At 38.4% G+C, this 22,761-nt stretch overlaps 1 protein-coding gene and 1 pseudogene across 2 annotated transcripts in view; one reads left to right on the plus strand and one right to left on the minus strand.

Annotated features, from left to right (window-relative positions):
* Positions 1–22,761, minus strand: part of USP8 (ubiquitin specific peptidase 8) — a 98,085-nt gene that overhangs the window by 69,303 nt on the left and 6,021 nt on the right. The gene's annotated exons all lie outside the window — the stretch shown is intronic.
* On the plus strand, positions 15,910–16,415 carry LOC115845116 (peptidyl-prolyl cis-trans isomerase A pseudogene; annotated as a pseudogene).

A 22,761-nucleotide genomic window follows, 5' to 3' on the forward strand; every position in this document is an offset into this window, starting at 1 on the left:
TAGAAAACTTTTCACCCTTCAGAACACAGCTCAATCTTCACCTAGGCTGTGAAGGAGGCAGGCAGAACAAGCAACTATGTTCCTATTGCACCTTGTACATAATAGTTCCTTTAAGCACAGGTCACATTATTTATGGAATAATTCCTTATAAATCTTTTATTCCCTTCTTTTAAAAATCTTGTTTGAATTTCTAGCATCTAGTGTAGGGTCTGGAACATGGTAGGCAAATGGTGATCAAAAAATATTTGATTAATTGATAAGTAAAACTTCTCTACTTAAGATATTAAATGGCTGCCCATCACTTTCAAGATAAAGCCCCCTCAGTGCAGCAGCAAAGAGGCTTTGTTTGTTTGTTTTGGCCACACCTGTGGCATCCTAACCACTGGGCCACAAGGGAACTCCTCCCTCTCCAATCTTATTCCCCATCAGGTCTCCACAGCACTTGAATTTCTAGTCATGCTGTACTAGCTGCAGTTCTCTTAATAAGCTTAGCTTTCTTGCATGTACTTCTGTACCCTTTGTTCACCTGGAATATTCTCCCTCCCCTGAAACCATTTGGCAATTCCCACTGTCCTTTTAATCTTCATATCAAGTTTTCTCTCTCCTCTGGACACTACTCTCACCCCCTCCTTGCTTTTGCCTCTGAGTTCCCTTAGCATCGCATACTTATCCTACTTAGTGTGATTGTCTGCTTCTTAGTCTACCAACTGCAGCCTATAAATCACAGTCTACTCCTCCTCCTATTCTGCAGCTCCTTCCTCTCACCAGGCACTTTCTGCTTTCATGCTGCCACCCTGTCATTCCCAGCTGACCCAGCCTACCTTCCTACTCTCCACCCCCAAGGCCATTCCTCTTCATGGACCTTTTGGAATCCATACTTCCCATCAAAATGAATCTTGCTATCTCAGTCTATCAGCCAGATGATCTGATGGTCTTTGCAAAATATAATGGATGATCTTCTGAAAATCTTCAAAAACATTGCCTTTGAACCCGGATCGTTCTGTTAATAATGTCTATGTCTTACCCCAAGGTGCACATTCCCCTTATTGGGACACAGAAGTGCTCTAGATTGTCTACAGAAGTTTCATAACATTTACTAAAAATGTCTTTAAATTTCATGTGTCTCTGCCAATTCCTTCTTGTTACATAATAGTATATTGTACACTCAATGTTTCTTCTTATGCCTTTTTCTTAGGCTTTCCAGGAAATATTTTTCCTACGCAAATGGTATCAAACTGAAGAAACTAAATCTTTGGCCAATTGTAACAGAAAACCTCCAACCAAAGAAGATTGAAATCAACTAGAGTGTGCAACTTGACGTGCATAAACTGAGAATCCTTTTTCACTTTTCTTTCCTTCTTTTTTTCCTCTTTCCTCCCTTCTTTCTTCCTCCCATTTACTCAGCAAGTATAATTCGAGGTCTAGAGCAAAGATTTCCTGGATGAAATGGCAGAGCAGCATAAGGTAATATTTAAGAGAGGATAGGCTCTGGAACCAGATGGCTGTTTTTGAATCCGGGCTCTGCCAGTTAATAATTATGTGACCTTGGCCAAGTTATTTCACTGCTCTGCAACCTCAGTTATGTCATTTGTAAAATGGAGATGATAACACACCTCACAGGGTGGCTCTGGGGATTAAATTATTTAGTACCTAAGAAGTGCTCCCTCTAAATATTAGCCAACTATTAACTGTTGCTAATTCTAGATGGCTAATGGGAATTAATTAGAAGTGCAGCTGGGAGTGGGGAAAAAGAGCTTTCTAGATAGAGGAAACATTATATTTAAAGTCCCAAGGCAGGAAGGAGGTGCAGGGTGTTTGGGAGAACTGATAGGAACTGAGAGTGGCTAGAGTGGGCAGGGACCAGATCATCTGGGGCCTTGTAGACCATACATAGGATTTAGGATTTTGTTTTTATCCTAAAAGCCATGAAAAACCTCTCAAGGGTTTTTAAACAAAGGGATGGCATGATCCGATCTGCTTTTTTACAGATAACTCCTGCTATTGTGGGAGAGAATAGCTTGAAGTAGGTGAGAGGAAATGTGGGGAGATCGGGGGAGGGGAAAAACATGATGATGCCGAGGACTCTAACTTGAGCCACTGGGTGGATGATAGAGCCATTCATTAAGATGGGGAACACTAGAAGAGGATCAGGTTTAGGGAGAAAAGGGAAGGACTCACTGTTGAACAGGTGTTAGCTTGTAATAACACTTAACAGAGTATAATCTGTAAAAATACTGAATCACTGTACTGTACACCTGAAACTAATATAATATTATAAAACAACTATACTTAAAAAAATAAAAATAAAAAATTTTAATTTAGTCAGCCACGGTCCCCCATCTCCCCCCGGCCATGAACATGTGGATTTGAAGTGGCTAGGAGACCTCCAAATGGAGTTAGATATTTAGAGAAATTGGATACATGGGTCCAGAGCTTAGAGATAAAATTTGACTTGATCTCTCTTGAATTCACAGAGTCAAGGTGAAAAAGGAAATTCTCATTCAAGTTAAAGTAGACAACTTCAGTTAAGGATGGAATAGTGATCAGCAAATAAGTACATTTGGTAAGAGAGAAAAAACTTTCCTATGACTTTTGATTGAAGCACAAGGGACAACTAGACAGCTTAAAAGACCAAATTTCAAGCAAGCATTTCAGAAAGTGACAATTTAGCTTTTGATAATTGTCAAGTAAACAGCTCATCAAGTTAAGAATTATTTTATTTACTCAAAGAAAGGGGAAAAAAGGACAGAGAGTTTCTGTGTCTAGTTTTGAATACTTTTCTGCTACAGGTCAGAACTATCAACCAAGACCTATGAACCTTTTTCAAATTGAAAACTCCCACAGGCTTAGATTTTAAGTGGATATGTGAGGTAAGTATAGTGCTTTCTGGAGTCTAAAAGCTCACTATTAATCTTGCTGAAACATTCCAGGTTAAATTAGCAGAGACTTGTATTTGCTGCATAGCTTTAAAGTTAATCTTTTAGAGACTCTTCAGGTGTTAGATCAAGTCTTTCAGAGATTTTGAGACCAAAGCTCCAGTTATGACAAGATACGGGTTCATATTTTAACAAAGAGCAGGTTATATAAAGTATTATGTCCATAAGCATGTCAAAAAAGATATTTTTACTATAGGAAATATCACATGAAAAAAAAGAACAGTATAATGAATACCCAGGTGCCCATCCCCCAGCTTCAACTACTATCACTTGTCTGTTTGTAAAAAGATAAATAGTTGGGGACTTCCCTGGTGGCGCAGTCGTTGAGAATCCGCCTGCTAATGCAGGGGATGTGGGTTTGATCCCTGGCCCGGGAGAATCCCACATGCCACAAAGCAACTGAGCCCGTGTGCCACAACTACTGAGCCTGCGCTCTAGGGCCTGTGAGACACAACTATTGAGCCCACATGCCACAACTACTGAAGTCCGTGCACCTAGAGCCCATGCTCCGCAACAAGAGCAGCCACCGCACCACAAAAAAGAGTAGCCCCGGCTTGCTGCAACTAGAGAAAGCCCGTGTGCAGCAACAAAGAACCAAAGCAGCCAAAAATAAAAAAATAAAAATTAAATAAATTTTAAAAATAATTGTATTTTTTCTTTCACAGAAGTAATACTTATTCATTGATGAAAATATAGAAAATACAGATTACCCAGGAGAAGAAAATATATACTGGTCACAATCCCAGGGCTATCAATAGTCCAGTTGATGCTTCTGAACAATTCAGAAAAAGATATCCCCTTCCCTTGGCTGTAGACAGCCCCTGTGCACAAGGTGCAGGGCTAGGCGAATGGAGTAGAACCTGACCTCTGCTCTAACTCTCCTGTTAAGCTCCCTCTGGAGAGCTCAACATGCAACATGGACATGGCACACCTGCCTTCTAACCTCCTTTCTCTACAAAGGCACACATACATTTACACAATTGTGTTGTGCTATACATACTGATTTGTCATACTCCTTTTCACTTAATATTTCATGAACACTTTTCCTTGTCATTATTGAATTATTCTAATATCATTTTTAATAACTGCACAGTATTATTCAATAATCTCTTAATTATTTAACTCTACCATTGGGCACTTAGATTATTCCTATTTAACAATATTATAAAAAGCTTTATAACATTAAATGTTATTGATTTACATTGATAACATTAAATGTGATGATGATAGATATGGATTCATATTTTTACAATAAAACCCCCGAGAGTTTGTCAGTTTGACTATTGAAGGATAGTACCTAGTGTTGCTTTATTTGGGTTTCTTTGACTAGCGGTAGTGAAAAAATGTTTTTATATGTATATTAGTCTTTCTTTTTCCTGAACTTCCCACATGTATCATTTATCCTTTAGCACTTTTCTACTGGTATATTTTCTGATTTCATAAATCTATGTGGGTAAAAGTTGGATACATGTGTCACACTACCCACACATTACTATAAAAGGCAAGTATTAAGAAGCAGTGAATACCATGTTTAAAAAGATGTAAGTATTTATTTGACTTATTGGCACTGAATATTTTGAAGAAAGATGTATATGAGGTTGAACCATGTGAAATTGCCAACCCTATGTGGTAGTGGCTCTCAAACTGTGGTCTGGGGATCCCAGGAAGTTACCAATTCCATTTGGGGGGTCCACAAGGTCAAAACTATTTTCCTAAGAACACTATGACATCATTTGCACTTTCACTTTCATTCTCTTACAAATGTACAATGGAATTTTCTAAAGGCTGTATGATGTGTAATATTCTAACAAATTGAGTGTGGAAGCAGATGAGAATCCCTCTGTCTTCTATTAAGCCAGACATTGAAGAGATCTGCAAAAATGTAAAACAATGTCACTCTTCTCACTAAATTGTTTTGGTTGGAGAAAATACAGTTATTTTTCATAAAATATATTATTTATGTTAACATAATGGGTTTATTATTATTTCTAAGTGATTTAATAATTTTTTTCAGTTTTAATTTAGATTATAGTGAATGTCAATAGACATACATAAACAGAAGCTCTTTAGGGCCGTCAGTTTTTAAGAATGTAAAGGGGTCTTGAGTTAAAACGCTTGAGAACCCTGCTCTGTGGCATTTGAACATAGTTGCCTTTTATTTCAAAGACAGAGAAAGAGATGTGAAGTGCTTCCTTGACAAGTAAATGAAAATAATCATGGGAGTGATTGTTAAGGGTTTCATCCCATCCTGAGTGTCAGAGACACTTCTGTGTTCTTTAATAATTTATTTTTTCCTGGGCCTAATGGCAGTACTGTAGAAGGGCAATAATAATGAGAAAATTAGCTGATTAGAGGTAACATATTGGGACTTCCCTGGTGGCACGGTTGTTAAGAATCTGCCTGCCAATGCAGGGGACACTGGTTCAAGCCCTGATCTGGGAAGATCCCACATGCCGCGGAGCGACTAAGCCCATGCACCACAACTACTGAAGCCTGCGCTCTAGAGCCCGTGCTCTGCAACAAGAGAAGCCACAGCAATGAGAAGCTCCGTGCACTGCAGCGAAGAGTAGCCCCCGCTCACCACGACTAGAGAAAGTCCGCATGGAGCAACGAAGACCCAACGCAGCCAAAAATAAATAAATAAATAAATAAATAAATAAATAATAATAATAATGAATGATTAGCCTTTCTTCACAGTGTCGTGAGGATGAAAGCTGTGAACCAATAATTTATAAATTAAAAAAAAAGAGAGATAACATTAATATTTCCACCCCAACAACAGAATGGTAAAACACGACCATGTGTTTCTCTTCTTTCCTTTGTCCCAGCCAAAATAAAAAGACAGATTTATCTGAGGCTACATGAGTAGGAAATCTTTCTTTCCTGAATTATACTAGGAGAGAAACAATTTAAAGAGTTAAAAGGATTCACTTTGTGCTCATTTGGGCTCCCTTGGGAGCCCTGAGTCCTCAGGAATTTCAAAGTCATCACTCGTGTTTACTTAGAAATTAATTAACACAATAAGAAATGGGCAGGGCCTAAATGAGAAATCTTTAAAACTTTACATATTAGAACAAGAAAATAAATGGAAAGACACATCATGTTCCTGGATTAGAAAATGGAACATTATTAAAAATGTCACTTCTTGCAAATCACATTTTCAGTGAAATGCAATACCAATCAAAATGTTCATGCCCTCTGAACCAGTAATGCATTATTTAAAAAATCCCAGGAATCCATGATATTAAGCTTATTTTTATTCTTTAAAACTTAGTTCATGTTTCATTTTTTTTCCTCTAGTACCCAGATGTTCATATTGAAGGTATTTTTGCATAGTTAGTTGTCTCTCCGGAATGGTGAATAACTAATAAACTAGGAAGCTGCCCCAAACAAGGAACTCCTGACCTTAATATCCCTCCATTATCATTATTTTCCCTTGAACTTGGTGTTAACATCCAAAATGTTCTCCAGGAGACCAGAAGACTAGCAGGTGGCAACAAGAAACATCAAAAGCACTGAGCAAACTGAGGATGTCCATAGTTGTAGTAGTGCTGAGAGGACTTTATGGTTGTGAACTCCAAACTAAATGGATGTTATTATCCATTTGGTTATTTGATCAATTTCATTAGAGTTGTGTATTTTAAGGGAGATACTCTGTGCTCTATAACACAAAAGCACAGACCACAAAGCACAGAACTTGGGGTAATATTCTCTTGTGTGGAAACCGTTAAAGGGTTTCAAGATGTGGAGAACTGGACAGTTAAAGATTTGGAAGGTAGAAACTGAGAAACATGAATAATTTTAATAAATATTCATAGATTAAATCAGAAGGAAAATGATAAATTACAATTTTGATCTTGTCTTGATTTAAGCCTATTATGAGAACAAGGTTGACAGACTTGAGAACTCCGACTAAAAAAAAAAATCCTGAAGTATAGCAAGCACACAGAAAAGTGCACAAATTATGAATGTACATCTCAATGAATTTCACAAATTGAATGCACCTGTGTACCTATTGTCAGATCAAGAAAGATAACGTTACCCATCCCCATTAATTTCTCTTGTTCCCCCTTTCAGTTGCTCCATTGCCCCCCCGCCACATCATACACAAACACCACGGGCAACCACTATCCTCTTTTCTAACTGAATAGATTATCTTTGCTTGTTTTTGCACTCTATACAAATGGAATCATACAGCATGAACTCTTTTGCCTCTGGCTTCTTTTGCTCATCATGATGTAGTATAATTCATCCATGTTGTTGTGTGTAGTTGTGGTTCATTCATTCTCATTGTAGAGTAGTATTACACTGCATGAATACACCATATTTATTCATTCATTCTACTAGGACATTTGCATAGAATCCAGTTGTTTCTGCTGAGTAGACACCTAGGATTGGAATTGCTAGGTCACAGCGTATGCATTTGTTCAGCTTTATGAGATAAGAGCAAACTATTTTCCAAGGTGGTTGTACCAATTTACACTCTCACCAGCTGTGTATCAGTGTTCTAGTTGCTCCAAATCCTTATCCAACACTTGATATTTTGTGTTTTCATTTTAGTATTTCTGATGGCTAAAATATTTTATTGTGGTTTTAACGTATATTTCTTTGATGACTAAAGAAGTTGAGTACCTTGTAAAATGTTTATTGGTCTTTCAAATAATCTCTTTTATGAGATGCCTGTTCAATTATTTGCCTATTTTGCGATTGAACTTTTTCTTACTGATTTATAGACATTCTTTATGTATTCTGAGTGTGTGTCTATTTTATTTACATATTGAGAACATCTTTCACTGTGTCTTGGTCTTTTCTATTGTCTTATTGATGTCTTTTGATGAACAAGACTTTACAGTTGTTTAATAGTCCCAATTTATCACGTTTTTCCCCCTTTATAATTAGCGAGTTTTTGTCCTATTTAAGAAATCTTTGCCTATTCTAAGGTCATGAGCTATTCTATTATGTTTTCTTCTAGAAGCTTTATTCTTTTACTCCTGACTTTTAAAATGTCTGAGTTGGGAAAGTTGTGAAAATCAACATCTATCCAAATTGAAGAGCTTTTTTTGAGGAGCCAGTCACAGAGTATTATGATATCAAATCTGAAGTGATTGAACAAGCAGCTCTCTGCAGCAGGAATACTAGGGAAAACAATTACACAACTCCCACTCTACTACAGCGAAGTGTCTCTTACTAAGTAGGCCATGTCCAGTCAGAAATTGGTTTAATTGACAAGGGCCTGGAAAAACAAAACAGGGTGAGATTTTCCATACTGGAAAAAAATTATCTGCAAATCATCTGACATCATCTTAAGTAGAAACTGAAATTCTTCACCTCTATGCCTACAAATTAATTGTCACAGCAACAGTTCACATCCTTTCCTCCACTAATACCTCTGAAACTATGACCTTGCTCCATCATTTACCCCCTTCTCTTTCATTTTCAATTTTTGGTCTGCTCTTCATTTTCCCTTTCCACCTACAAATTAGCTCAATCTCTCCAGTTCATCATACAGTGAAAACCCTCAAGATTTGCCTCATAAACTCTTTTCCTTCACTGCCAAAGTTCACAAAAAGTTGTCACATTTGTTGTCTCTTTCTCACTTCCCATTTCTCCTTAACCACTTGTCCCATCTTGTCTATTGTTTCTACCAGTCTATTGCAGATTCTCAAAATTAGTGCATCTACTTTTCGCTTCTCCCGAGCCTTAACTCTTATGTTTCTTACTGTTAATGGTACAGCATCCTCTCAAGCACTCAGGTTGCCAATAACCATACCCCATGTCTGCAACACTTCTGCCATTTGGCCTCTCCTTTCCATTCCTCCTGCCACTTTCTACATGATTTTGTTACCTCTTACCTAGTTATTTTAATAGTCTCTTACTTGCCCTCCTTGCTCCTAGTGTGGCCTTATCCAAACTTTCCTGTACAAAACTATAAGCTCAATCTTCTTAATCCAAAGTTCTAACCTTATCCTGTCCCAGTTTGAAGACCTTTAATAGTTTTCTCCATTGTCTTTAATCCCACCACAAACTGGATCAAATTCATGCATTTCTACTCACCCATGAGAACTATTTCACTTCATGCTTTCTTCTGATTTTCCAATCTTTGTTGATGCAATTCTGGATTCTCCCCACTTCTGAATGTCTAAATTCTTCCCATTTTTCAAGATAAAAAGGCAACTTCTTAATAAATACCCTTTCCAATCTTCTCTATCTGGGAAACTCCTCTTTATCTTTCAAGACCCAGCTCAAACATCATTTCTTCCCCAGTCTCTGTACACTGAGTTAATCACTCTTGATCTCTACTTCCAAAGCACATTGAACATCCCACTTATAAAGCAGTCCCTACCACATAGTACCGCAATTATTCTTTCTGTGACTTTCTCCCTTACTAAGCTCTTAGCTCTCCCAGAACAAGTGTGATATAATTTAAATCTCGCATCCCTAGTGTCTAGCCTAATACCTTGCAGAGACACATCTATGATAAATATCTATTGAATGATTGAGTGAATCCTTTTTTTTTTTTTTTTTTTGTGGTACGCGGGCCTCTCACTGTTGTGGCCTCTCCCGTTGCGGAGCAGAGGCTCCGGACGCGCAGGCTCAGCGGCCATGGCTACGGGCCTAGCTGCTCCGCGGCATGTGGGATCTTCCTGGACCGGGGCACGAACCCGTGTCCCCTGCATCGGCAGGCGGACTCTCAACCACTGCGCCACCAGGGAAGCCCGAGTGAACCCATTTTTAAAAATTAATTAATTTTTTTGGCTGTGTTGGGTCTTCATTGTTGCGTGGGCTTTCTTCTCTAGTTGTGGAGAGCGGGAGCTACTCTTCATTGCAGTGCAGGGGTTTCTCACTGTGGTGGCTTCTCTTGTTGTGGAGCACAGGCTCTAGGCGCTCAGGCTTCAGTAGTTGTGGCTCGTGGGCTCTAGAGCGAAGCCTCAGTAGTTGTGGCGCACTGGCTTAGTTGCTCTGCGGCATGTGGCATCTTCCTGGACCAGGGATTGAACCCGTGTACCCTGCATTGGCAGGCGGATTCTTAACCACTGCGCCACCATGGAAGTCCCAGAGTGAACCCATTTTTGATCTTCTCCAGCTGTAAGTAATTTTTCCTTATTAAATCGCGATAGCATTTTTATCTGTATATCTCTTATATACTTAAAACATACATTACTTTGTAACTGTTATTTATGTAAATACCTTATATTCTCTAATAGATGGTTATCACCTAAGGGGCAGAGACTCTGCCTTGTCATATCTGAGGACCTCATGGAACCTAGTAAAAGGGATCCTTACATACCAATATCATTGACAAAACTAGGCTTGTCCTTTGATCAGGACATACTATGACACACCTCAAGAGCACAATGTTCCAAAACTAAACTGCTAGAGACAGGCCAAGGCAAGCTACTAAGAGACCTGGTTTCTGAAGACCTGGTTTCTTCAGGAACTGGTAGCACAGGTTTCTATAAATAAGGTAAATATTACTGCTTGGGAAAGCTGCTCATTTGTTTCTTCATTAATTTGTAAACTACTTTGTGGATAAGAAGTGGGATGTGTTTAGAGCAGTTGCTATATGCCAGGGATTTTCACATGCCTTATCTCTACATCACCATAACATTATGAGATGAGCATTATTATTTCTAAATTTACAAATAAGGAGATTTGAAGGCTGGTAGTATATGGGACTGTCAAGCACAAGCTCTTTCTCACTTTATCATGTAATATACTCAGAAGGTTTTTGGAGAAACCACTAGAGAAACACTTGAATCTAGGGTAGCATAACCTGCCAGGACCAAGGATCAGGCTTTTATGAAATTTTTATTGAGGAAATCCTTGAGGAACAAAAAATAAACTTGCCAAGTTTTATCTTTTTTTAAATTGTGGTATAATTGACATACAATATTATATTAGCTTCAGGTGTGCAACATGATTTGGTATTTGTATGTACTGCAAAATGATCACTAAAATAAATCTAGTTAACATCCATCACCATACATAGTTAAAGCCTATTTTTTTCTTGTGGTAAGAACTTTTAAGATTTACTCTCTTGGCAACTTTCAAAATGCAATACAGTATTAACTATAGTTGCCACCCTGTGCATTACATCCCCATTACCTATTTATAACTGCAAGTTGTTTGACTCCCCTCATCCATTTTGCTCACCCTTTACTCCTTGCCTCTGACAACCACCAATCTGTTCTCTGTATCTGAGTTTTCTTTTTAAGACTCCACATATAGGAGAGATCACATGATATTTGTCTTTCTCTAAAAAGTTTTGTTTTTGTTGAAGTGTAGTTGATTTATAGTATTAGTTACAGATCTATCAGCATAGTGATTCAATATCTTTACAGATTATATTCCATTTAAAATTATTACAAGATATTGAATATAATTCCCTGTGCTATACAATATATCCTTGTTGCCTATCTAATTTATACATAGTAGTTTGTATCTCTTTATTCCATACCCCTAATTTCCCCCTTTCTCCTCCCCTTTCCCCTTTGGCAACCATTGGTTGGTTTTCTATATTTGTGAGTCTGTTTCTGTTTTGCATATACATTCACTTGTATTATTTTTTCCAAATATAAGTGGCATAATACATTATTTGTCTTTATCTGTCTGACATTTCACTAAGTGTAATACTCTCTAGGTCCATCCACATTGCTGCAAATGTCAGAATTTCATTCTTATTTTATGGCTGAGTAATGCTCCATTGTATATATATACACCACTTTTTCTTTATCCATTCATCTGTTGAGGGACACCTAGATGTTTCCATGTCTTGGCTATTGTAAATAATGCCACAATGAACATGAGGTTACATATATCTTTTCGAGTAGGTGTTTTCACTTTCTTTGGATAAATGCCCAGAAGTGGAATTGCTGGATCATATGGTAATTCTATTTTTAATTTTTTGAGGAACTTCCATACTGTTTTCAGTAGTGGCTGCACCAATTTACATTCCCACTAATAGCGCACAATAGTTACTTTTCTCTACATCCTTGTGAACACTTATTTGTTGTCTTTTGATAGTAGCCATTTTAACAGGTGTGAGGTGATATCTCGTGGTTTTGATTTGCATATCCCTGATGATGAATGATGTTGAGCATCTTTTCATGTGCCTGCTGGCCATCTGTATGTCTTCTTTAGAAGGATGTCTATTCAGATTCTCTGCCCATTAAAAAAAATTTTTTTTTGCTATTGTGTAAGTTCTTTGTACATTTTAGATATTAACCCTTTACCAGATGATTTTCAAATATTTTCTCCCATTCAGTAGGCTGCCTTTTCCTTTTGTTGAGTTTCCTTTGCTGTACAAAAGCTTTTCAGTTTGGTGTAGTCCCATTTGCTTATTTTTGCTTTTGTTTCCCTCGTCTGAGGAGACATATCCAAAAAAATATTACTGAGAATGTTGTCGAAGAGTGTACTGCCTGTGTTTTCTTCTAGGAGTTTTATGGTTTCAGGTCTTACATTTAAGTCTTTAACCTATTTTGATTTTATTTTTGTATATGGTGTGGGAAAGTGGTCCAGTTTTCCCAAGTCCATTTATTGAAGAGGAATCTTTTCCCCATTGTATATTCTTGCTTCCTTTGACATATATTAACAAAATATGTCAATAAGTGTGGATTCATTTGGGGCTTTCTATTCTGTCCCATTAATCTATGTGTCTTGTTTTTGTGCCTGTACCATACTGTTTTGATTACTGTAGCTTTGTAGTATAGTTTGAAATCACAGCGTGTGAAACCTCCAGTTTCATTCTTCTTTCTCGAGATTACGTTGGCTATTTGCCAAGTTTTATCTTGAGCACCAGGGAATCACCTGCTTCCCAGTAGTCTTAGGGCACTTACGGTTAGCGCACTTTCCAGAAGGGACAGAGGAAAGATGGCAGTTATGGTTATGGGAAAAGGGAATGGAGGCTACAGGTTTTATAGCTGGGAATCAGAAACATTAAAATAGATTGGAAATGAAATGAAATTCAGTCTTGTGGAAACACATTGGAGGAGACACATTTGTATTTTAAGTATAGGTGTGTACGGCCCTAGAGGTTTGGTTCAGTTCAACTAACAATGATTGTGCTGGGCACTTTAACGGGCACTAGGAATACAAAGAAAGAGTTCCTGCTTTCAAGACACTGAAAGTCTGGCATAGGCAGTCTGTTGACAGAAATAGGAGACTGGGTACCAGGGGAGAGAGTCTTTTCTAAAACGTTTCTGAAAACCCAGAGTGATCCAGTCCCCAGAAGTAGGATGGAAGGGGAATCTGACTAACACAAGCAGGCTAAAGGTTTTCTCTGTTTACTTAACTCTGGGCTTGATGAGCAGTAATCTTATTCCTCTAACACCTACATATGAGCAGCAGGATGTATATCACCCGCTGCTTAGGCCCTACCCAAAAGAATTATTAAGAAAGTAAACATAAATATGGCTTCACATAAGTAGGTGAATGAATTACAGGCTTTATTGACTTTATGTTCAATGCTTAGAACAAGGATGAAAACTTCTACCTCTACTTCCAGTATCCCAATTGACAGCTATCCATAAAACCAAGCAGTGTGTCTGGAATTTTCAGTGAACACTCAATAAAATATTGAATAAATGAACAAAGTAGTTATGGGCCAAACACCATGTGCAGTGCTATAGAAAATACAGGGGAATACCTTCAAAGATGTAAACATTTATGAGAAAAAATTAAGACCCATGAAATCAGCAAATAAGGTATCAGTGAGTCAGTAAAAAGGGAGATCAGCATGGGCTAGAGTAGATAGCATTTATGAAGAAACCTAAGAGAAAAGCACTCAAGAGATCTGTATTCTAGTTCTGTAACAAATTAGCTATGCTATCTCATGAACATTTCCCTCTTATATTCTTTTTTTTCCTCACTTTTAAGATGAAGAAACTTGTAGGTGATCTCTGACGGCCTTCCCAACTGTTAATTTTTAAATTTCTATTTATAGTTGGGAAAGCATCTTTTTTTTTTTCTCTTTTAAAGGTAATACATTTAACTCACATGGTTCAAAAACAAAACAGTATCAAAAGGGGTACACTAAAAGGCCCTGCTCCCACTACTACTATATGCCCTGTCCCCATGGGCATATATCTATATCTTCTCTTTTTATTAAAAGGTAGCACACTATATATACTTTATGCACCTTACTTTTTAACTTAGTGATATATATATTTTTAGAAAATGTGCGTGCACTTTTTTTTTTAATAACGTATTTATTTTGGCTGCATTGGGTCTTCATTGCTGCCCGCGGGCTTTCTCTAGTTGCAGCGAGTGGGGGCTACTCTTTATTGCAGTGTGCAGGCTTCTAATTGCAGTGGCTTCTCTTGTTGTGGAGCACGGGCTCTAGGTGCATGGGTTTCAGTAGTTATGGCTCGCGGGCTCTAGAGCACAGGCTCAGTAATTGTGGCGCAAGGGCTTAGTTGCTCCGTGGCATGTGGGATCTTCCCAGCCCAGGGCTCGAATCCGTGTCCCCTGTATTGGCAGGTGGATTCTTAACCACTGCACCACCAGGGAAGCCCTTAATGATATATTGTTTATATTACACTTTGTGCTTTTTTTTTTTCCTCTAGCTCCCTATCGATGGACATTTGATGCTACAGACTGAATGTGTCCTCCCAAAATTCTGTTGAAACCTAATCCCCAATGTATTGGTATTTGGAGGTGGCATGTTTGGGAGGTGTTTAGGTCATAAGGGTAGATTAGTGCCCTTACTTAGGCTTTATAATCTGACTAATATCTAACAGATACTCATCTCCCTTTATCGCTCTTCTTTGCCAAAATTTTCTGCCCATTTTTGCTTTATTTTTCCCATATGAGCTTTAGAATCAGCTTGGCTAGCTCCCCTCCTCCCATTTCCTTTGTTCCCCCCAGAACCTTATTAGTATTTTTGACATGTTAAATAACATTGTTTTTATGATGTTAAATTTCTTAGCCAAGAACAAGGTAGTATGGTTTTCCATTTGTTTCTACTTCTGTGACCTTCAAGCTTGTTTTAAAGTTTTAATATAGAATTTGTATTTGTTCATGCTTGATAGATTTGGAGAGGCAAAAGATTGGAGTGAATATATTTCTTGGAGGGAGAATACAGGCATATTTCATTTTATCAAAAAGCTTGAGCTTCACTTCATTGCACTTCACAAATACTGTGTTTTTTTTTACAAATTGAAGGTTTGTGGCATCAAACAAATGCACTGGCGCTATCTCTGCAAGAGCATTTGCTCATTTCATGTTTCTGTGTCACATTCTGGTAATACTGGTAATATTTCAAACTTTCATTTTATTTGTTATGGTGATCTGTGATGTTACTACAACTCACTGCAGACACATGATGGTTAGCATTTTTTTAGCAATAAAGTATTTTTTAATACAGTGTTTTTTAATTAAGATCTTTTTTTAGACATAATACTTTGCACACTTAACAGACTACAGAACAGTGTAAACATAACTCAAAGGCACTGAGAAACCAAAAAATTCACGTGACTCACTTTATTGTGATATTCGCTTTATGGTGGTGGTCTGGAACCAAATCTGCAATATCTCCAAGGTATGCCTGTAATCTATGAGGCTGGTACAACCATTGGTAGTCTTTGGGACAGTAAAGAAACTAACTTGTAAGAAGAGAAAAAAGAAGTCAACAGTGCCTGCCATGTGCCAGGAACGATGCTAGGTGTTTTCACATCCTATCATCTTTGACTGCAGGTCTGCTCATACCCAGGGCTGGATAGGGCCTAGATACTCTGTAGGCTAATGCTCAGAGGAGTCTCAAGATGAAAGCAATATGTGAAGAAAATCACAATGGTAGTCAGGCAGGGTAGTCTGGGGGCAGGAAGGAAAGGTTAAATTCAAAGAGGGCAACAAGACTCAGTCACCTTAAGGAAAAGTGATAAAGACTCATTTAGGGTGAAGTCCTTACTTGTGGAGATACAGGTAAAAACACAAGAGATTTCTTCCCAGGAGGACAAGCAATTTGGACTAAAGAATGAAGAAAGTTTGGCTTTGCAGACATCACCATCACCCAGCCACAGTCAACCCTGCTGTGTTCTTCAACATCACTGTCCACGGTGAGCCCTTGGACCACATCTCTTTCAAGCTGTTTGCTGACAAAGTTGCAAAGACAGCAGAAAACTTTCATGCCCTGAACACTGGGGATAATGGACTTCGTTGTAAAGGTTCCTGCTTTCACAGAATTATTGTGGGTTTTATGTGCCAGGGTGGTGACTTCACAGGCTATGATGGCACTAGTGGCAAGTCCATGTGCGGGGTGAAATCTGATGATGAGAGTTTCATCCTGAAGCATATGGGTCCTAGTATCTTGTCCATGGGAAATGCTGGGGCCGACACAAACTGTTCCCAGTTTTTCACCTGCACTGCCAAGACGGAATGGTCGGATGGCAGACCTGTGGTCTTTGGCAAGGTAGAAGAGGGCATGAATATTGTGGAAGCTATGGAGTGCTTCAGTCCAGGAATGGGAGAACCACCAAGTAGCTCTTTAATGCTGACTACAGACAACTCCAATAAATTTGACTTGTGTTTTAACTTCCATACCATTCCTTCTATAGCTCAGGAGTGTACCCCACCACCTTCATCTGCTCACTCTATCCTATAATCTTTGTGCTGTCTGAAAATACTCAACATCTATTCATGTGCTGCAGCTCTTTGGGTTCTATATTTTCCTTATTCCCCTCCAAGTCTAGTTGGATTGCATAGTTAAGTTTATGATTATGAAATAAAAACTAAATGAGAAAAATGAAAAAGTTTTGAGTCTGGCCTATTTAGAAAGGTGGCACCTTGGTTAAGATAAAAAAGATGGGAAGGCGAAAAGCAAAACAAGTTTCATTTGAAGAGTTTAAGGGGAAGAGCGAAACCTAAGTACCTTCTTCTAGATCCTGTACACATGTGTGCAGATGGCAGAAAGGCAGACAAATCAGTTTTTAGTACATGTGAAAAACTAAACGTCTAAATTTAAATCAAGCTATGGGTTTCAGTGCTGTACTAAATAATACATTACTCCACCTATTGATTGCCTGCGGCCAGCGAAAGGTGGGTTAGCCAGGGGGAAAGGCGGCTCTCAGCTTTCCATCCTACTGAAAGCCTTCTCAGGAGGCTGGGCAGGGGCAGTTTTGAATTTATGCCCTTAAATAACCTGTAGATATTCTCTTACTCTAACTTGAAACTCTCAATCTCTCATTTCTTCTTAGTTTTCTAACTCTTTGGGCTCAAGCATCAAATCTTTTTTTTTTTTTTTTTAAAGAATCAAACATGCTATAGCTTCTCCAGTAATTCAGCATTCTTGCTTGGTCAACGGACAGCTCTGTGGATAAAACTGGAGTTTGTGCTCTTATTAACTCTGTCATGTTAGGTTTCTCTGGCCTAGAGATGTGGAAATTCAGGGGCAGGGAAAGTACACCATGGAGGTGAAAGTCTATCCCACATGACCCACTCTGTAGGCTAGTCAGCATGGTGTTATTTTAAGCACAGGTAAGTCTAGATTTGCCTAAGTATGGTGATTTTTATTTGGGGATGGGTGGGTGATGGAGAATAAAGGGAGTGTAAATATCTAGATTGCACATAAAGCCTTTCTTGGATTCAAGTCTTGCTTTAACCACAAGTGCTTATAAAATCTGGTATTTTCTCTCCACACACTTCAGGATGGGACTTTTGTTAAGCTGTGCCACACTATATATTAAGTATTCTTAAAGCTCCATTGTTACAACTGGCATGGAAGTAGTGGGTTGTCCCAAGTTCCCTTATATTGCAAACTTGGCATGTTCTTGGGAAGAGAAAGGAGAAAGCAATGAGTGCCTGGACAGGCTGCTCAGCGTTTCTACCTTGCACTTAGTCCATTTCCTGAGCTGTGTTGCCGTTGCTTCTGAGGGTGGAGTAGGGATATAGGCGGGAGGAGGAGAGAGGTAAGTGTGTTAGGACTGAGCACCACCATCCCCCACCAGCTTTACTGAGATATAATTGATGCATAACATTAAGTTTAAGGCTCATAACATGATGATTTGATACAGGTTTATATTGCAAAATGTCTACTGCAATAAGTTTAGTTAACACACCTATCACCTCACACTCACCATTTTTTCTTGTATTTTTTTTTTGTGGTGAGAACTTTTAAGATCTATTCTCTTAGTAAGTTTCAACTATGCAATACAGTATTAACTATAATCACTATTCTGTACATTAGATCGCCAGAACTTATCTAGCTTATAACTGAAGGCTGTACCCTTAGACCACCTTCACCCATTCCTCCTTCTTTCATCACATCCCCTCCCCTTACTCTACGCCTGGCAACCACAAATCTACTGTTTCTAAGAGTTTGGTTTTTTTAGATTTCAAATATAAGTGAGATCATACAGAATTTGTCTTTCTCTGACTTACTTCACTTAGCATAATGCCCTCAAGGTTAGTATAAAGTCCTCAAGGTTGACCTCTTAATTTATGTTCTGAAAGTGAGATGAGAGTATCAGTTCAGTATCTTGAACAGTAACTGACACAAATATATGTAATAATGGTCAAATGAATTCTTGCAGAACCATAGGTTGGTGAGTTAGGTCTAGAATTTTATCAATTCATTGCTTCATGGTTTCCTTTAGGTGCAACACACCTTTAACTCCTGCTTTGGGACCCCAGCGGAAAGGAGAGGACAAAGACCCCAGAGGACTCCAGCAGAAAGGAGAGGACAAAGACCCCAGAGGACAAAGACCCCCTAAGAGGAAAGGAGAGGACAAAGACCCCAGAAATCTTCCACATTTTCATATATGTTTGTCCATCTGCTGTGCCAAGCTTTCACTACTAAAAGGAAAACAGCATGGAGGAAAAGGTGGTCAGGTAGGTCTGAGAAGCAGCATGGTATGGTAGAAATAAAACATGAATTTTGGGAGACAGACCAAATGGGGGGAAGATTCCAATTATGCTATTTTCTACCTGTGTACTAGTTATCTAGAGTTTACATTTCCCTCATTTGTAAAATGGGGATGACACCTACCTTTGCAGAGATTAAATGAGAAAAATCTACAGGAAAGCATTTAGTAGCTGCTAAATAAATGCATGGTAAGTGAAGTCCAATTCATGTTCATGGCCAGCATTTAAATTTCCATGCTTAAGAAGACATTTAAGTTGAAGATTCTTTATATGTTAATTTCAGCAGGTAAAATTATGAGTCACTAGTTATACACAATGATAAATTACTTTAACAATTTTTTAGTACAGAAAATGTCAACATATACAGAAGTACAGAACAACACAAAGAACCCCCAAGTATCCATCATTTAGCTTCTCCAATGATCATACCCTAGACCACTATTACTTCCTTGATACTGCCAACAGTTTACACCCTGTTGCAACACCACATTCTTTTGAAACAAACCCCAGATGTCATGTCTAAAAGACTCTGGATTAAAAAACTTAATCATAATACTATTATCATAACAAAACACTAAAGTTCAATAAAAGTAATATGTTTTCTTGGTATCATCGAATATCCAATCAATCACCAGTGTGTACCACTACTTACAGCCCATCAAGTGAATGAGTTTAGGCCTGCATTTATATGCCTCTTATTCAAACTCAAGAGACAGAAGGATTCCAAATTCTAAGCCACTCCTGAGATGCAAGTTAACATTTGGGTATATTAAATAAATGGAAGGATTCCCCAATAGTCACCTGCCATGCCTAAAGAGGTAACAGTTTCCAAATTTTGCAGGAACTACACAGACAATATGTTGGTTGTAGTTAATTTGACGAAAGACGTGACACTATTAATAGTCATCACAATTTTTTTTGGATGGATCTTTATGAATCTGTGGAAAACTAAAAATACACTTAGTCAACTTCGGCTGCCATAACAAACTACCATAGAGTAGGTGGTTTAAACAACAGAAATTTATTCCTCACAGTTCTAGAGGCTGGGAAGTCCAAAACTAAGGTGCTGGCCATTTCAGTTCCTGGTAGGAAGCTCTATTCCAGGCTTGCAGATGGCCTCCTCACTGGGTCCTCACATGGCCTTTCCTCTGTGCTTCTGAGCTCCAGCTGGAAAAGATCTCTCTCATCCTCTTCTTATAAGGCCACAATCCCATTATAAGGGCCCCACTATCATGATCTAATTTAACCTCAATTACCTTACAAAGGCACCATCTCCAAATACTATCACATTAAGGGTTAGGAGTTATGAATATTTTGGGGGGAGAGGGGGAGACACAAACATTCAGTCCATAACAAGCCTACAAATTTGTAAAATGATTTAGAAGTGCCAACAAGGACCTAATGTATAGAACAGGGAACTATATTCAATATCTTATAATAACCTATAATGGAAAAGAATCTGAAAAAGAATATATATATATATATATAACTGAATCACTTTGCTGTATACCTGACACATTGTAAATCAACTATACTTCAATTTAGAAAAATGTTACAAAAACAAAAAAAGTCTGAAAAGCCAGTAAGCTAGCATACCACATTGAACTCTGTTTTTTCCTCTGTAAATTACCTTGGCTCCAAGTAACTGAGATTATCATTCCTGGAAATCTTTCTTCACACTCTAACATAAACCCCAGTGCAGGTGGACCCCACAGCCTAACAGCTCTATTTTCTCCCTCCCTGTGTCACTTCAGCACTGAAGCAAAATTAAATAAAAATCATTTTCAGCTCCTATAATATCAGGGGAATTTTCCATGAAATGAGTAACTCCCTCCCTCTTACCAGGTTGATTCTCTGTAATTCAAACAAAGGCTGAAGGATCTTTTTAGATACTGCTAAGCTTGCAAATTTGCCACACACACACAAAAAGAGTAGGTGGAGCTGTTTGTAGTCATTCTTGGCACTTTTCCAGGTTTTTGCTGGCTGCTTCCACTGCATAAGCAGCCATGTTTTTACTAGTCGTGGGTGTGTAGCTGCAGGATCTGCAGCAAATAATTTGTGTCCTGAACAAACTGTGTAAACCAAATCTCATTTCCCCCAGTTTAACCAAATGATTCTGTTACTGGTCCTGAAAATATTAGGTAGGACTTGAAATAATCTACCCTTCAAAAGTTCACAGGGAAATATCCAAAAATTTGGTAATACTCTAGTCTATCAGCAATGCTGTGGAGAAACATTTGGTACATGGAGGGCAATATGGCAGTACCTATTAAAATTAAAAATACACATACGCCCTTTTGCAGAGTAATTCCAGTCTGGGAACTGAGATGAGACATGCTTAAATATACAAGAAAAGATTTGTGTACAACGATACCCATCCAAGCACTAACTAGAATATAAAAGATTAGAAACTCACGTTCTGGACTTCCCTGGTTGCGCAGTGGTTAAGAATCCACCTGCCAATGCAGGGACATGGCTTTGATCCCTGGTCCGGGAAGATGCCACATGCCATGGAGCAACTAAGCCCATGCGCCACAACTACTGAGCCTGCGGGCCACAACTACTGAAGCCTGTGCTCCTAGAGCCCGTGCTCCACAGTAAGAGAAGTCACTGCAATGAGAAGCCCACGTAATGCAACTAGAGAAAGCCTGTATGCAGCAATGAAGACCTAACACAGCCAAAAAAAAAAAGAAAAAAGAAACTCATGTTCTTCAATTGGACAATGACTGGTTAAATAATCTGCAGGGGTAAGAAAAAAGGATGCATTTATACGGAAAAGCCCAAGATGTCTTAAGTGCAAAGTGCAGAATATTGTATACGGTATCCTCCCTTTTATATAAAAATGGGGAAAAATAACATGTAAAGGCATGAAAATAATTACACGTATAAGCATGAAGAAAAACTCTTGAAAAATACACAAGAAAGTAAGAGTAGAGGTTACCTTGGGGGTGGGAAATGTATAGATGGAAGACAGTGATGATGTTTAAAAAGTTTTTTGCACCTGTGGGTGGATTATCTATTTTAACAAATCTGGCTGGAGGCTGTAACCAACCAACAATTATTAACTGCCCACCGCCTTAAAACAGAAAGAAAGAAAATCAGGTTGCCCAAATGCAACCTTTACTCTGGGGTGTAAAATACAAGGTTGAGTGAAGTGGCTGTGCCTAACCAATTCCTGGAAATCAAAGTTCTCGGTGCTCCTAAGCGATTCTGAGATCAGTGACTATGCCAAAGAGTTTCACTTGCTTACTGGAGGTCTTCTCTAGAACTTGGAAAGAGGGAGTAGATAAAGACAGAAGACATCATGCTCCTGCAATCAAGTTAAAATTCCTCAACAGTCTGTTTTCCAAAAACGCACACATTATTCATCTGTAAATCTAAAAACACACAGTAAGAAACCGGTAATTGTATTGTGGCGGAACATTCTTCTTTTACTTTTTTTTAATGTTAAGATGCTATTCTAAGAGTAAATAGTTTTAGTAAACCTAGTAGGGAAAAGTCGTCCTCGTAGGTACAGTGGATTACTCTAAATTTTGAGGAGATATTGCTGCTTTCCAAAAGGCAAGTGTTTATCACCAGCAAAATTATCTTTCATTCTAAGTTATAATGTCCTTGGCTGGCAAAGCCATCTTGATCTTTTCCCTTAAAATTTCAGGTGACTGAAAATGCCCTGTGAACAGTGAACACTATTATATAACATTTCAGCGTTTTCCAATGTGAAGGACCCATACCATTGATGATATGCGAGATGGTTCTTGGCAGTATGCGAACAAAGCAGCAAACAACAATGAATCACGTATGAGTTATTCCCGTTTCTTTCATGCTTTGGCATGATTTAATGCACTTGGCAAAAAAGTATCTAGCTAGGCTTTAATAACTGACTTTGTTTTCATTATACTGGTTTTCACAGTTACCACCTTGACTTTTTTCTCATTGCCAGAGGTCTAGAACACGAATGTTTGTCTGG

The sequence above is a fragment of the Globicephala melas genome, chromosome 2 (assembly GCF_963455315.2).
Source record: "Globicephala melas chromosome 2, mGloMel1.2, whole genome shotgun sequence".
In the NCBI taxonomy this organism is placed as follows: domain Eukaryota; kingdom Metazoa; phylum Chordata; class Mammalia; order Artiodactyla; family Delphinidae; genus Globicephala; species Globicephala melas.